The sequence below is a fragment of the Frankliniella occidentalis genome, unplaced genomic scaffold (genome assembly GCF_000697945.3).
Source record: "Frankliniella occidentalis isolate FOCC.00 unplaced genomic scaffold, Focc_3.1 Scaffold273, whole genome shotgun sequence".
Classification (NCBI taxonomy): Eukaryota; Metazoa; Arthropoda; class Insecta; order Thysanoptera; family Thripidae; genus Frankliniella; species Frankliniella occidentalis.
In genome coordinates this window covers 107,829-122,987 of record NW_026267399.1, presented here as the reverse complement: position 1 = coordinate 122,987, position 15,159 = coordinate 107,829, and the positions used below count along the sequence as shown (strand labels likewise).

Sequence of the window (15,159 nt, the reverse complement as noted above, 5' to 3'; positions counted from 1 at the left end):
TTGGCCCGCACTAACGCACGGGTTTTGCCTATAGCATTTGCACTGACAAAGATGTGCTGTCACTGTACGCCAAAGGCGTGCAGTCATTACATGCCGAAAGGCGTACAGTTTTGGGTGCTACACGCCTTTGGCGTACAATGACTGTACACCCACGATTAACAGTGTAGGTGAGGTGATCGTAGAGGCGGCACTCGAGGCCGACCTCGCTCTCCCCGCGAGGGCCCGAGGTGATGATGACGTAGTGGCCAGTGGCCGGGCGGCTCCGCCTACAAATGACTGTTTGTAATCATCTCTGGAGTAGTGGCGCAAGAGGGAGAGGGGTGGGGAAAGAAGAGTGCACCCATCCTCCGCGGTGGGCGGCGGCGGCGGGGCCGCTCTCCCCTCTCCCCCTCTTCTCTTGTAACGCGTGAAATATGACTCAAAAATGCAAAGTGGCCAAAGTCAAGGCGACCGGCCTGGGAGCGGCGCGCGGCGGAGGGTCGTTGCGGCGTGGCAGTGCGTGGCGAAGAGCGGGTGGGGGCAGAGGCGGGCGGGCCAGGCCGGGGTGAGAGCCAGCCGAGTTAAACGACGCCCTTACGGGGTGAAAAGGGGTTCGGCCGCATAAAGGGATAACATTTTGAACGCATTACGTTGTTGAGGTGAGCAAAGCGACGTGTTAATACTACTAGCCTCCGGTAAAAACAAGGGCTAATTTCAGACGTTCCCATTGTGTTCCCTTAATGTATTATTTTTACGACTGTAATATTCGTTTGTTGGGCGCACGTGTTTTACCCCACCCCGCTCTCGCCAACGCTCCGGCTCGCCCCCGCAGTTGCGCCGTGAATTCGGGCACCAACCGGGGTAATTCTCTGAGCGTGGTTTCGCCCGCTGTCTGCGCAGCAGGGCCGGGGGCGGCCGGGGGCCTGAAGCCCCGTCAGTATTGTGCGGCCTGGCGTGTCGTGGCGCAGCAGAGCGCGCTGCGCGGGGCATTTTACCAACTAAATGGCTATTTACTGGCATCACGGCGGCAAACACAGTTTGCCAATCCAAGTTGGTTTCTGCAAAAGACTAGAGCAACATAATGAAATGTTCTCCATCCACCGCAGGCTCTAAAATTGGCAATATTGGAAAAAGAAAACTTTGTCCCATAATGGTTATGGATGAGCCTCAAAAACCATAGTGTAATGGCCGTTAATGACTGACACGATCTGTTCGATCGCTATTCTTCAAGCAAAGGGGGATTTTAAGAGTAAATTTAGATTGTCCGACCTATTTATCTCCAACCTGGTGATTTTCTAAAATCCCATAAAATGATTTCCGACCTAATTTTCTACGACCTCGTCGATCTGCTGAAATTTGGGAAGAATGTGCTTCAAAGAGGAACAGGCTGCAGAGACCATGAAGGGGTACTTTAAGTGCAGTGAGGGGAAGACAGCGACTATGACGGAGTGTGCAGCTGCTAGCCCTATGTCACAGAACAGTCAAAAGTCCGCTCGGTGCCGTAAATGCTCAAGCTCAAATCCCCCCACCCGGTCAAAAAAAAATAAAAAAAAATGGGGGAGTACGCCCCTCACCTGATATTACGCATTCAGAAAAATGCCCTCTTCTTGCCTAAGACACATTTAAAGTCAGCCCAGAACTTTTCTCTAGTATACTACTAGAAGTATATACTGCCAATGAAAGGGAGTCCACACTCGGGGCGCCCGCATCGAGCTGGAGAGTACCCGATGGTCGAGGGTGTTGCGGTTGGGGCGTGCCGGGCGAGCAATCGTACATCACACTACTGCGTCCCGTCGGCCCGCTCGGCCCCACAACAGCCATTAGGTGGATGGTCTCGTGTAGCCTGCCATCTGTTGGCATGTGCTGCTGCACCTCGCCTACTGCTTCGCCACTCTGAAGTCCATTTTGAGTTGGGGGTTGGGGGATAGACTCGTCCGTTCAACCAACCTGAAAGCAAAAATTGATCAAAATTATAATATGCACGAGCAAATGAAATGGAAATCGGGGCATTTACACATCCACACATTATATAAGACGAACTGGAATCATTTTAATAGGGACACTATAAAATAAACATTTCTAGAGGAAAAGTTTTTAAAATTTTGTGACTCTAGGAGCATTATTTGTACCGCCAAATCCGACTGAACTCGAAAAATAACCATTGTCGTGCAGGCATTGATATTATTTCCTTTGTCACACGTTACACAGGTGACATTATAAGGTTTTCCTTAGTCACATCGTAGACACACGTACTAATTTATTTATAGTTGACGCGTTTCACCACCACATTGGCAATGTCCGACGAGGAAATGAAAGGGATATGGGCTGCGCTGCGCTGCACGTGGCGCGTCGCCAGCCGAGGAGTGGCCGCCCCGCCCGCGCCCCCGCACAGCGCGCTCTGTCAGTAATTACGCCTTGTAATGAATAGACGGCCCCCGAGGGGTCGGCCTGGCCAGCGGCGTGAGCGAGGGGACCACCAATAACACCTCTACTCGCTGTTCAACCAAATGAGGCGGTACTTTTCCTCGCCACCGTGGCCTTCCAGAAAAAAACTCTCAATAAAACAGGAAATGCAGCGCACAACAGGAAAGAATAATTCAAACTTCCTCTGCAGTTTTTCCCGGTTTCCCGCGAAAGTTTTTCTCATAGTGCTTGACGGGGCCCTTTATACACCTAGTAAAGAGATACGTGGAACAAACGGGTCTCTAACCTTTTTAACTTTAACTAGAACATTTTTGCAAAATTTTATCTCGTGACGAGTCGTTAAACTTTGCAAATTGTGCGAAAGGCAACCACGTCTCACTCTGTGCTAAACAGTGTGTACCCCTCTCCTGGTCACGTCGGGCTCAAAGTGTTTAGAGGGTGGAAGGGTGGTGGGTCGGGCGTGGTCCTGTACCCAGTTTGTTATTCAGGTCTGGGGCCCGCGGGGCTCGTGAGGAACAAGTAGTGACTGATGCACGAGCGACGCTGAGCGGCACCTGGTCTGGTCTGGCGGGGCCCCGGGACGCCATCGCGCTCCCCCTCTCATCATTTGTTTTACGTTTGCCGTGAAATGGCGATAAAAAAGGCGGCAGCGCAAAGTGAAGTCGACAAGCCAATGAGAGTGAAAGGTCGCGGTAGTGACGGGCGCGAAAACGGCAAAAAATATAAGAAGGTAAAGAGTGAAAAGAAGAAAATGAAGGCAGACATGGGTCTGGGTAGAGGAGAGGAGGGGCGGTACGAAGAAAGTAAGATAAAGAGAAACAAAGAAGAGGGTGAAGGCATCTGGAGAGAGATGGGGAGAGCTAACAAAACGGAGAAAGAAAGAGATAGAGGAGAGGAAGGAGATAGAGGAAAGGAAGAGAGAGAGAGAGAGAGAGAGAGAGAGAGAGAGAGAGAGAGGGGGGGGGGGGGGGGGGGGGAGAGGAGGTAGGAGAGAGAGAGTCAGTTAGACAGACAGACGAAAAGCCCCACCCCTCACTCGGCCCGCACTGGTACACGGCTCCATCGATCGTGCCCCTCCCCCTCCCCCAACTGCTCCCCCTGCTGAGGATGGCTCACGGCTGGGATGGCAGGCAGGCCAGGCGCCCCCGGTAGGGGCGCGGGGTGGGGTGGAACGGTGGCTGGTTGGGGACGGGGGAGGGGTGGGGGGCAACGCCGGGCCTGTTGGGCTGGCGAACAGCAAACGCCCTGTTGCTGCTAAGCGGCAGGGAAGGGTGCCAGGCAGTTCGACTCACACCCCTCACACCAGCCCGGCCCCGGCGTATTGCTTCGCCATTGTTGCTCAACAGCACTCTGCCAAGTACCTTCTCAGACAGGTTCGGTCCATCACTTCCCTCGCTATAGGGATCAACGAAGTGAATGTCGGCGAGTTCTACGTTCCAGCAAGTGTGTGATGCCCATACTAAAGCGAAGATGATGGCGAGAGCCCTCGCTCCACACTGTAAAAAGCTTACGAACTAAATACTTTGCAACGTTACGAACAATTTTCGTTCTTTGTATTGCAAAGAAATTGTTCGTATTGCAAAGCGATTGTTTGTAAGGCTAGACGGGTCTTACGAACAATCGGTTTGCATTACGAACTATTTGTTCGTAAGCTTACGAACAATAAGTTCGTAATACAACGCTTCAAAATCCTTCGTAACCTACGAACGTTTTGGTTTGCATTACGAACCTATAGTTCGTAAGCAATTTACAGTGCAAGAGGAAGTTACATTAAAATCGCTTGCAGAAATTCGGAAACGTCGAGAATATTTTTGTGGCCTTGTTTTCAGATGGGTCTGTCTACAAGTCCCAGGGAGCCGACGAAACCTCCGGGTCACGGAGGTGGACTGACTTAAAGCAGTAATTAATGGCCACAGTTCCGCACCGAGCAGCCGGCCAGAGTGCCTTTGGGCCCCAGTCTTCCCTCGTCAGGATGGTACACCCGAAACGTCTTGAAAAGGAATGGGTATTAAATCCTACACTCTGAAAACCTAACAGCATGCATTGCATGCTTTACATACAGCATGCATGGTATGCACATTGTATTTAACGCATGCATTGAGGTGCATGCTGTATCTACCGCATGCATTGAGATGCATGCTGTGTGGGCAATTCCAGAAAAAAGCAGAAGAGGTAGTCAATATTTCAAATTGGTGCTAGAGACGTTCCAAAAATTTCTTCGTGTTGTCAAAGGTCTATATTTTCGTAATCCGCAAAAACATTGACAAAAATGTTGCTACTTAATTCTACTCTAAACTCTCAATTCGCTGAGTTTTAAAAGAAACTGACACCATGTCAAAACCCACTTCAGTTTTATGTCCGTCAGTGACGGCCTTTTTGCCAAAGGATAAAATCCAAACAGTTCATCGCACAGTAACCGCTCGAATATCATTGGATAGGGCTTAAAAAGTACTTCAAGAATAATCTACGCTCAGTTCGATTCGTCCAGATCTACCGTTTCAAAACTAGAAAAAAGCCGCGTTTTTGGGTACGATCGTCTGTAAGTGACGCTTGGAATTGCCCGTATATAATTCATGAATTGAGATGCGAGGTGCATGCTGTAACTACAACTCGTTTTCGTAGAATATTAACTGAGCTCTTTGGTTTTATTCTCGATAAGCTCGTCGGAATTTTCGTGCAATTTCTGTTTGATCGAGCCTACATGTGATGGGGTTCTGACGCATAGTCAATGCGGTACGCTCAGTTTAGAGGATTTTATGAAGAGTTGGAACACTGGAGATACAAAGGAGCTATCTAATGCCTTCTTCGGGCAGTGTTGAAATGGTGCCTTTAGAGAGGCGCGACTAGCGCTTAAAGGTGCTACTTATGGCAATTTTAGTGCCTTTACAAAGGCATTCCTCGAGTAGCACCTTTATATGGTTTTATATAGTACCTTTGTTTTTCCAGTGTAGTAAAGCTTGGAACCCTATCATCACATGTAGGCTCGTTCGAACGGAAATTTCACAAGGAATCCGATGGCCTTATCGAAAACAAAACTGAAGAACTCAACAAGTTATTACTCCACGAAAACGGGTTGTAGGTACAGCATGCATCTCAGTGCATGCCGAGGGGGCCACTACTTAAATTTAGGATGTGCACAGGATTACGTAATTACAGGGATGACACGTGAATTTTGAGGGAAAAAGCATGAATTTTGATGAAATTCTGGCCCTAAAACCATTAAAATTGGACAATAAGGTGAAATTAAGTGACAGTGGTTTAACATTTGGGCAAGTATTACGCGGAATACATAAGGATTACATAGGGATTACACCCTAGGATGAGCTCATCTGCTGTACAGAGGATTACACCAGTGGTAGCCCCCTCGATGCATGCGTTCGATACAGATATATACCATGCATGCTGTATATAAAGCATGCAAATGCATTCTGTTGGGTATTCAGAGCACTGCAATTTCGTCAGCAACGTGAATGATTATAATTGTGCTGTGCGAACGTCGTTTATGATGAGGTTTGCGACATGGTACAAGAAGACGTTGTCGGAATAATAACAATGAAACACAGTGTCCCCACGTATTCTTAACAAAGTGACCTGCCTAAGTAAGTGCGGGTCTCGGTGGTCTCCTCCGCCCGGCCGGGTCCCTTCTAGGTTGTACGCCATCTCTATTCAGAGAGGAGGGCCGAGAGCGGGGCGGTTGAAGGTTGAAGCGGTGCGGAGGTTCGTGCGGAATGCGCTCCGCGTCCCCCGCTCCCTCGATGATGGACACTGCGAGCCCTGCGGGCCCTCGCCCAGCCACGCCTTTCCGCCCACCTCTAGCCAGCCCTTCTCTGCGGCCTCTACAGAGCCTCTCCAGTACCTCTCCAAACGCCTCTCAGGAAGGGGCCGCCGTGGCACGACTGGTCACTGGGTGGTCACTGAATCAAGCCCCGTGTCGTGTGTGTAATGGCAGCACGACCGCATTTTTTTCACAAGCAGCGCGACTGGTTCTGGATTTTCTTTTTCAAAACAAAAATAAAGAAACAGGCCCTCAACAAAAACGGGGTATTGATGTACAGTGCAAAACAGAACAGAAGTTTACACGTCACTTGATTTGGTGTTCAGCTCAGCAAAATTTTAATAATATAAAGAAACGTTTACATTTAATTGTATTTCCACGTATATTCGGACCACTTGAATTTGGCTTATAACCCAATGCACCTACCTGGAACGTTTTCAGCGTTCACATTGGCATTTGTACACCAACCGTACAATGTGAAAAATATCTTCGAAAATTTGCGACATTTGTTGTAATTTTGATTTACAAAATATGTCGTAAATTTATGACAACCCATTCTTGCTCGTCGGTCAGTTCCAAGTCGATAGGAAGTGCTTGTAAATTAACAATTTCAAATTGTAATTTTACGACTTTTATCATGGAAAATTTTCCTGTTACCCTTACGAGTATTTTTACAGTGTAAAATCACGAAATCAACAACTATTTCATCTTATCTGTCTTTTGTTATGTTAGAAAAAAATCCTACAAAGAACCGGTCTGAAAATGGCCCCGTCATAGTAATGCCAAGCAAGATATCCCTGCAAACGCGGACAAATACATACCATAAGCCCCTTGTGCAAGGAAGATAATGTGGAGGAGGGAACTGGGACCCACCGGGAGCGCTTCCAAAACGACACACAGCGAGGACAAACGCGTATACCGTGTTTACTCATGATGTGGATTCACTTGTTGCCCCACCACCCCGCCCGCGGCCAGAGACACGACGGATCCCCGACAAGGCGATTGCTGCCGTCAAAAATAGAGAACAGAGAAAACAGAAAGAGAGAAGCGCGAGAGAGAGAAAACAACAAACTAGCACGATTCCAGGAAGAAGACTCATAAGGTGAGTGATGCAATGCAAACATTTATAGAATAGCCCAGGGCCCAAGGAGAATAAGCAAGAAATTGACATAATTAAGAAATTACCAGCGTGGGTATACACGGAAGAAGAGAGAAGCGCGAGTGAGAGAAATCAACAAACTAGCACGATTCTAAGAAGTAGACTAATAAGGTGAGTGATACAATGCAAACATTTAGAATAGCCCAGGGTCGAAAGGGAACAGAATAACAAGCAAAAAATGGACAAAATTGAAAAATTACCAGTATGGACATACACGAAAGAAGGACCTTCTATACATTGTGCATTTGTGTGATAGGGTTTATGCATAAATAACCGTTTGTAAACACACAACTAAAGGCACTGCAGAAAGTGCAAATGTTTCGATACTGAAAAGGTGTGATCTGCCGTTTGAGGACGGTCTATTTTACTTTAGAACCACTACATGCACTAAGTGGTCAGAGTGCAAGTGCAACTCTGTTTAAAATCATGTGGAACTCATAGGGAATTCAGTAGAACGTACATGATCAATTTCTTCACATTTGGATCACTCCATTTCCTTGACCGAGGAAGATAACGTTCGCTTCGCGCAGGCCCCCCCGCAGGTTACGTCGTCCTGCGCGCACAGGGCGCGCCGAGCCGTCCTTCGCAAAGGTCTGGGGCTAATGAGCTTGTTCTGTGTTCCGTTCCGTTTTACTCTCTCTGCCCGCGTCCCACCGTGCCCCACCCGGGCCGATGGGTTTCGATACCTCTGCGAAAGGCTCCCCGCTCCGCGCGCACGTAGAGGGGAAAGGAGAGCGAATGAGGAACAATGAGGGAGAAGGAAAGGGGGCAGAGGGGGGAGCAGAGAGCAAGGGAAGGGCACGGAAAGGGCGGGGCGTCCACGGAGCCAAAACTGCGCGCGATCATGGGCTGATCGAAATAACTAGAGGCCCTCTTTTTTCTTTCCTCTATTCATTGGTGGGAGGGGCGAAAAAGATGAAGAAAAATATGGAGTGCGTATATGGGAGATGTGGAGAGGGGGCGGGGGAAATAGTATCGGGCCTAGCCGTCCCTTTCCGTCTTCAGGGAAGCCATTATTCAATTCAGAATCGCGGAGCGCCGAGACGACTCAGCGGAACACGGCGAGCAGAGGTAAGGGGGCGGAGAGAGAGGACACAGAGGGTACATTACAGCTTGATTGTGCTACATTGAGCGACCACGACGCGATAAAACGCATCAGCGTTTTCAGGAAAGCCGTTCGGGCCGGACTACCCCTTTCACGGTGCCGTTGATGCGTCACGTCATGGTCTGCGTTTATTCGCAGGCCGTAAATCGATGTTTAAGGTTTCACAGTCTCCTCTCCTCTTTCGCAACAACTATACCCTTTCACTCGTTTCTACCTCAATTTCCCTGGAGCTTAGAATATAGCGGCAATAAAACCCGTTTTAAAAAATGATTCATCACTAAATCACGTTATAGCCCTCCCAATGGCACCTGAAACGTTCCGGATGAAAAATAAAAATGGAGCGCCCCGCCCAGTCAGGATAGCGCGCTGTTTCGTTTCACGATATGATAGACAGCCGAAACGGGCCGTGCAGCGCACCGCACAGCATGTCCGGTGCGCCTATCGCGGACGGCCGCCCCGTGTGGACAGCGTGTGAAAGCGCTGGCGCAGCAGGCGGGGCGGGCTAACAATCAGCGCGGACACGTGGACCGCAACGTGGGCGGGGGTAGCAGTGGGGAGGAGCAGCGGGGGGGAGGCGCAGAGAACCAGGGAGAGGAGGACACCAGCCACGAGGCGCGGGTGGTCACGTGGGCGCGCGAGCGGAACACGGGCTGCACACGGACCACTCTGCGCAACCATATCTTTTTAATCGCCCGCGCGCCCCTCTATATTCCCTTTTCCGGCCGGCTCGGCCCGCGCGTCTCCCATATTGACCCCCTTTTTTTCCCTTTCGTGTTATATTCGCTTTCCCGCCCGCGCCCCGGGCTCGCCCCCGCCACCGCGGAAGCGGGTCATTTTTTTAATAGATCCTGAGCTCCCTTTTGTGCGCTGTGTACAGCGGCGGCGAGGGTGAGGCTGATTAGGTACCGGGAGGAGGGGAGGGGAGAGAGGCCCTCCTCTCTCTGCTCCTTGAGCGCGGCGCTCTCCGCGGGAGTTCTCTCTCGGGCCGCTTCCGAAGCACAACCGCGGCCCCGGGCGGTTCCGTCCGGACGCAGCCCCGGGCGCGGTGATTGCGTTCGATGCGTCCCGGTCAAAGCCATGCAACGGGCCGGCGCTGCCCCCGCCACGCCACGCCACGCCAGGCCGCGCACGGCTAGTTTGGGATTCGCCGTGTGGATACAGAGCGACGCGGGGCGGCCGGACAGTCAGGGCCGACGGCACACACGACTCCGACCCGACGCGGCGGCGTCACCAACCCGCCAGCAGCTCGGAGCTGCGGCCACCCCGGTTGATGTGGTCCAGCAGACGGGGAGGGGAATGGGGGCTTCAGTTGAACCATTATTAAATGAACGGGCAGAGGAACCGAGAGGATGTCGAAATATGTGAACGCTTATAACTGGAAACGCACCGACGCAATTCCATTTTATATATGCCCTGCGCTGCTGCGCGTCGTGTTATCGACAACAAAGAGAATTTTTAAAAAACTATTTTTCGCTGATTGTAATGAAGCGACTCGGAGTTCAAACGAGATCATACTCCGCATCCGGTTCCGCATCGATGTGCAAAATGAAAGGCCAAACTTTGGTTGCCAATGTACCCTCTGCATTTGCGGAAGAGGCGTACGGGGAGCGAGTTCCGTGGGGAGGTTGGATTCACCATATTTTCCAGGCTTCGCAGAAAGAAAAAAAAGTTGATGGGAGCGGTTCAACTAGACCCAAACTCACACGTCACTCACGGTGCGGTTTTGCTTTTCTTCGCACTAGGAAACTAAGTCGTGTGTGCACGTACTCAGTATTTACAATTTACATCGCACCAGTTAGTGTGTTCTTGCGCGAGTGTGCATGGTAAACAGTGTGTGCAGGGGCAAAGTATGCAGTATATGCTATCCGAAAAGTAAAGAGGTTACTCGATTTATCTACACCCTCCCCGCTCCTCCACGGAAACCAGCCCACGTTGCACATTTAATTTTCACTCACTCGACCAACTGCGCAAACATTTTCGCCTAAGGGGCTACATAATATAATGTTTGTACCTGCTGCATAAACTGGATGAGTGCTATGCGTCGGCATCACAACAGACGCACGACGCACGCGCAAAGATGGCGCAGCAGACGTGCCATAGCATCTCGCACACACACACACGCTACGGTCGTGCTCTTGCCCCCCCCCCCATACCTTTCCCGCCCCTCTTATTTCAACATCAAAGGCTGCAAACTAGTTGAGTTCAAGGCGCGCGCGCGCCGCTCTCGCCTTGCGGTAATAACACAATATTTGACGTACGCGTCACGAGGCGCGCGCCGCACGCAGTCCTGTCTCGGCACGCTGCTGCTGCTGCTCGGTCTCCCAATGGTCCCGCCGCCGCCGCACCGCGCGGCACCGGCTGAGGATCGATCGCGCAGGCCGCGCGGCTGAGGCTGCGGCCCACGTCTTCGTTACGCGCGCGGCACACACGTCCACACGTCACGCGGAGGGTAAGGACGTCACACAGCAGCGCCCGCCCCGCGCGCCTCTGCCTCTTTTGCTTGCCATTTTTATTTCCCTTGCGCGCGCGCGTGCTGCTTTGAAAGGTGCGCGCGCGCGCTGCGCGCTCGATTTTTATTATATTGTCCCGCGCGCCGTGCCACGCCGATGCGCCGAGTACAGCCTAAACTAAACAAAACACGTTTACACAAGGAGGCCTACGCTGCTGTGCCCCCTCCACGCCCGGTACCGCACTTCCAATCATTTCCATCCCACACGTAAACATACGCAGAGAGAGAGAGAGAGAGAGAGAGAGAGAGAGAGATAAGCTCCATGTACTGCTCCACGAAACCGCAATTAATGTGATATATTCTTATATCCATTTTCTTTTTCGCCGCAGCGGATCAGTCGCAAAGGTGATGCGAGAGAAAGAGGAGAATCGCTTGCATTATTTATCATCGATGAAAAGCATGAGAAAATAATTGCGGTACGCTGGATTCGAACTCGCGTCACGGGGTATCGTCGCTCAGCTACAGGTGGGGTGGGCCAAGGGGTGCGGCCGGGCGCACCGCCCCTCCCCTCCCGCCGCCCCACCCCGCTCCCCGCGACGCGGCCACCGAGCGCTCAGTCTGCGAGACGCGCTTGCCCCGTTCAGAGGCCCGGTTCGGCTCGGCTCGGCTCGGCTCGGCCTGGAGTGGCCCATCACCATTCCCGGACCGGATCCGACGAGACCCCGACCGGAACCGAAGCCGGAACCCGACCGGTGTCCGAACCGAAGTTCCCCCGAGGAGCTAAAGCCGACGCGTTCTTGTGCCTGGGCTGGCGTGCGCGTGTGAGTGTATGTGAGTGTGTGGCCGCGACTGTGAGCGTGCGTGAATGTGGCCTGTGTGAGTGTGGGTGCAGACATCAACAAACTCAACTACCGACACTTTTCCCAGGCGGTACCGGCGATGGACGCACCGCTACCATGGATGGTGTAACCTGAGCAAGTGAGCAACGTGAGTACCGCGGGCCCAAAGTCCGACACATCGAAAGGGAGGGCGGCCGCTTGGAGGGCCGTCTGGAATTTCAGGAATCCACCGAAAGTCTTCCGCCGTTGCTGGTCATCTCCGGCAGCTCGTCTTGGAATTCCGAGCGGGAAAAAATCTGGTCGTCTTTTCATTCTATTATATAATGTACCTCTTTTTTTCCCTTCTCATCTTCTCACCCCCTCTCCGTGCGACATAATTAGACAAACGTCGCTCAGCCGCGCTAAATACGACGTCAGCCGTCAGAATTATGCATCTGCATGAGCGTGAGGCGGAGTGGCGGCGCGTCGCCATAGCCTCATCTGTAAGGACTGTCAGCCTCATGGGTGACGCGCTGGAGCCACTAATGCACACCTGTCAGGTCATCCCGCCCACGACGCCTGCGGCCGGCGCACTCACCAGACAACCAATCATGTCGCCAGCATCCCACCCAAACGGATTTCATTTGGTGTTTTCCTTCTTCTTTTGCTGGCCAAGTTTCTCTCAGCTGACGCGTTGGATTGAAAAGAGAAAACGAAAAGGCTGTAGCCTCCTCAATAATGCGCTGCTGGGCGAGTCGTCATACACGTGGGGCGGGGCGAGGACACGGATCAATCTTTTATTTCATTTTTTTCCTACCCATCTCTCATTCTTTTTTTTCTTCTCTTCCGCTTCACGCGCGCCACAATTTGATGAGCATCTGCTTTGCAAATCTGTGGAGCCAGTCTCCTCAATTGTCTCGTTCCACGCGAAGAGGACGAATACTGCGGGTTGTGGAAGGACGAAAAAGACTGGGGGGGGGGGCGTGAACGGAAATGAAGAGCGAGACGGGTGTAGCATAGGGCCATGAGATAGACAAAGAGTAATACCAGAGGGAGAGAGAGAGAGAGAGAGAGAGAGAGAGAGAGAGAGAGAGAGAGAGAGAGAGAGAGAGAGAGAAGAGGGGAGGTAGATGAGACGACGCCTGCCGAGCACGTAAAACACTGGAATGCAGAGAGTGGGGTTTCATTTCGATTTCCCGGGGAAGGCACCCGCGACCACTCTCAGAAACACAAAGGCATCATGAATAATCGCCGAGCATATTTCACATCCCCTCTTTGCGGCGAAGGACAAAACAACCGTGAGAAGCAGAGCTGCGCGCCGCTTTGATGAAGTACCGAGTACTGACGCGCAGCCCGTGCAAAACGCCCGCTGCAGCGGCACGGACACAGTCACACGCGCAGCGCCTGCGTCGCCTCGAAACAGAGGCTCGGCAGATCCAGCGCGTGGCTTTGAAGAGCTCGCGAGTAAGTACGCCTCGCCCAAAGTGAATATAATACAGTCCGCGCCGTCGTGTCCCACCCGCGGTCCCCCCACCGCCGCCCGGCAGAGCAGAGGGAGCGAGTCTCATCAAAAGGAGGCGAAAAAACTTTTTTTGAAAAGGATGGGTTTCGAGCCGCGACAAGGTGGACACGTTATTAATGCAGCAGCGTACATAAGTCCTAACGGATCACAAACTTTGTCCGGGTGCGCGGTCCGGGGGAGGGCACGGGGGGCAGGGTGGTTGGGTAGACCAGAAGGGCCTCGCCGCTGCCGCGCTGCCGCGCCTCTCCCCCCCGGGCGGGTCCATTTATATTTTTGAAGCCCGCGCGCAAACAGGCCCATTAATCAGTCTGCGCGAGACTCTGCCCCCCGTACAAAAGACGTCATCATAGCGACCTTATCATGATGATTGTGGGGCGGGGACCATCGTGTGGTGGGCGGGTCGACAATTAGGACGCGCCAGAGCGGAATGGGAGATATTAGAGTTTCGTCAACAACACCCAACAAGGACACAGAAAAAAAAGGTAGAAGGCGTCGCGTCGCACCTTTTCGGGGATGGCGCGTAAAGGAAAATCCGTCACTAACGCCCCCTTCACTTTCCTTGTAATTTTACCGCCTTTGTAAAAAGCCATTAAAGGGTCAGTGCCTTTGAAAGGTTCGATGTCGACGTCGCACCTTTGATTTACTACACTGAGCTGAGCACTGAGCATTTACAGCTGTCTGGAGGCGTGGTCGGGGGTCGCCCAACCCTGGCCTCGGCCCGGCCCGACCTTTGCTCACCCTCTTGGTCCCGACGGGCGAGGTCCCTGCACCGTGCATCAGAGCGTCTGTTGCAGACAGCGGGGGGTTCGCGACACGAAAACGCGCCCAGCAGCCTGTGGTGAAGTACTCGAGAGAAGGGGGGGGCGAGAGAGTGGGAAAGGAGAGTGCAAGGAGGTAGGAAGGGCAGGACCCAAACCCAAAAGCCAGAGGGAGGGAGAGAGAGAGTTGATGGAGAACAAGACGTTTATTGGTTGCGCACCCTGCCGCTGTAATAAATCCCCTCCCTGCTTGTAAAGGCGGGCGCCCCATCCCGAAACTCGCGCGCAAATCACTCCGTCAATAAGATTAATGCGTCAGAATAGTTGGGGCAGCAGACTGTCCCTGCCGCCATTAGCGGCGCGGCGCAGAGAGGAAAGCAGCGCGCCCGCAAAACTTTTGGACGCACCGCACGTCACGTCAAACTGTTGCGAGTCGATTAGACGCGTCAATTATATTTCCGCCCGCGGCGTGGCCGATTCGATTCATTTCTTTTTTCTCTTCTTCTTCTAGTTCTTCTTCTTCTTCTTCCTATTTCACTTGCTGCTGCTGCCGACAGCGAGCGTGCCATCGCCCCGGTGGCCGTCGTCGCCACGCTCTCCAGCGTCGCTCTCTCTCTCTCTCTCTCTCTCTCTGTTCGCGGATCGATGCCACATGTAGCTATACGAGTGCGACGCATTATACATTCAAATGAAATTGTTATGCAATCAGAGAGAGGGTCCCGGCCGCCGCGCGCTGGGGAGCAGGTACATAGGCGGCCTCGACCTACAAAGTACACCAGTTCCCATGACGAACTCTCGGCCTAAAAAACTTTTTGCAACCGCTAAATTGCAAAGTTAGTCGTAAAATTAACACGATACAAAAAAACGGCTCGAGAATTTCAATTCGTATTTTAAAATAATGGTCACAAAAAAAGAAACAAACCGCGCGTTGCTCTTTCAGGTTACGACACATAAAGCGGGAAACATCTGCTATTCCGCGCGGGTCTGCGTCTGCTGCTCGGCCCGGCCCGAGGCCCGGCCAGGGGGCCCGGAGCGCCTGCCATCCGCAGGGTAGGCAACGCGGGCGCAGCACGTGCGCGGCCGCGCGGCGGGAGGCCTACCCACCGCCCTGCAGGCGGCCAGCGGGGGCCCGGCAGGAGCCTGGCAGGCGTTAGCGCGCGGCGGGTCCCA

General features: G+C 52.5%; 1 protein-coding gene across 4 annotated transcripts in view; it reads left to right on the top strand.

Moving 5' to 3' along the window:
• The first annotated feature begins 11,512 nt into the window (after positions 1–11,512).
• Positions 11,513–15,159, top strand: part of LOC113201706 (regulating synaptic membrane exocytosis protein 1) — an 88,266-nt gene continuing 84,619 nt past the window's right edge. For all 4 annotated transcript variants that reach the window (XM_052273456.1, XM_052273455.1, XM_052273457.1 and 1 more), the window contains exon 1: positions 11,513–11,878. The gene's annotated coding sequence lies outside the window, so the exon portion shown is untranslated. The remainder of the gene's footprint in view (positions 11,879–15,159) is intronic.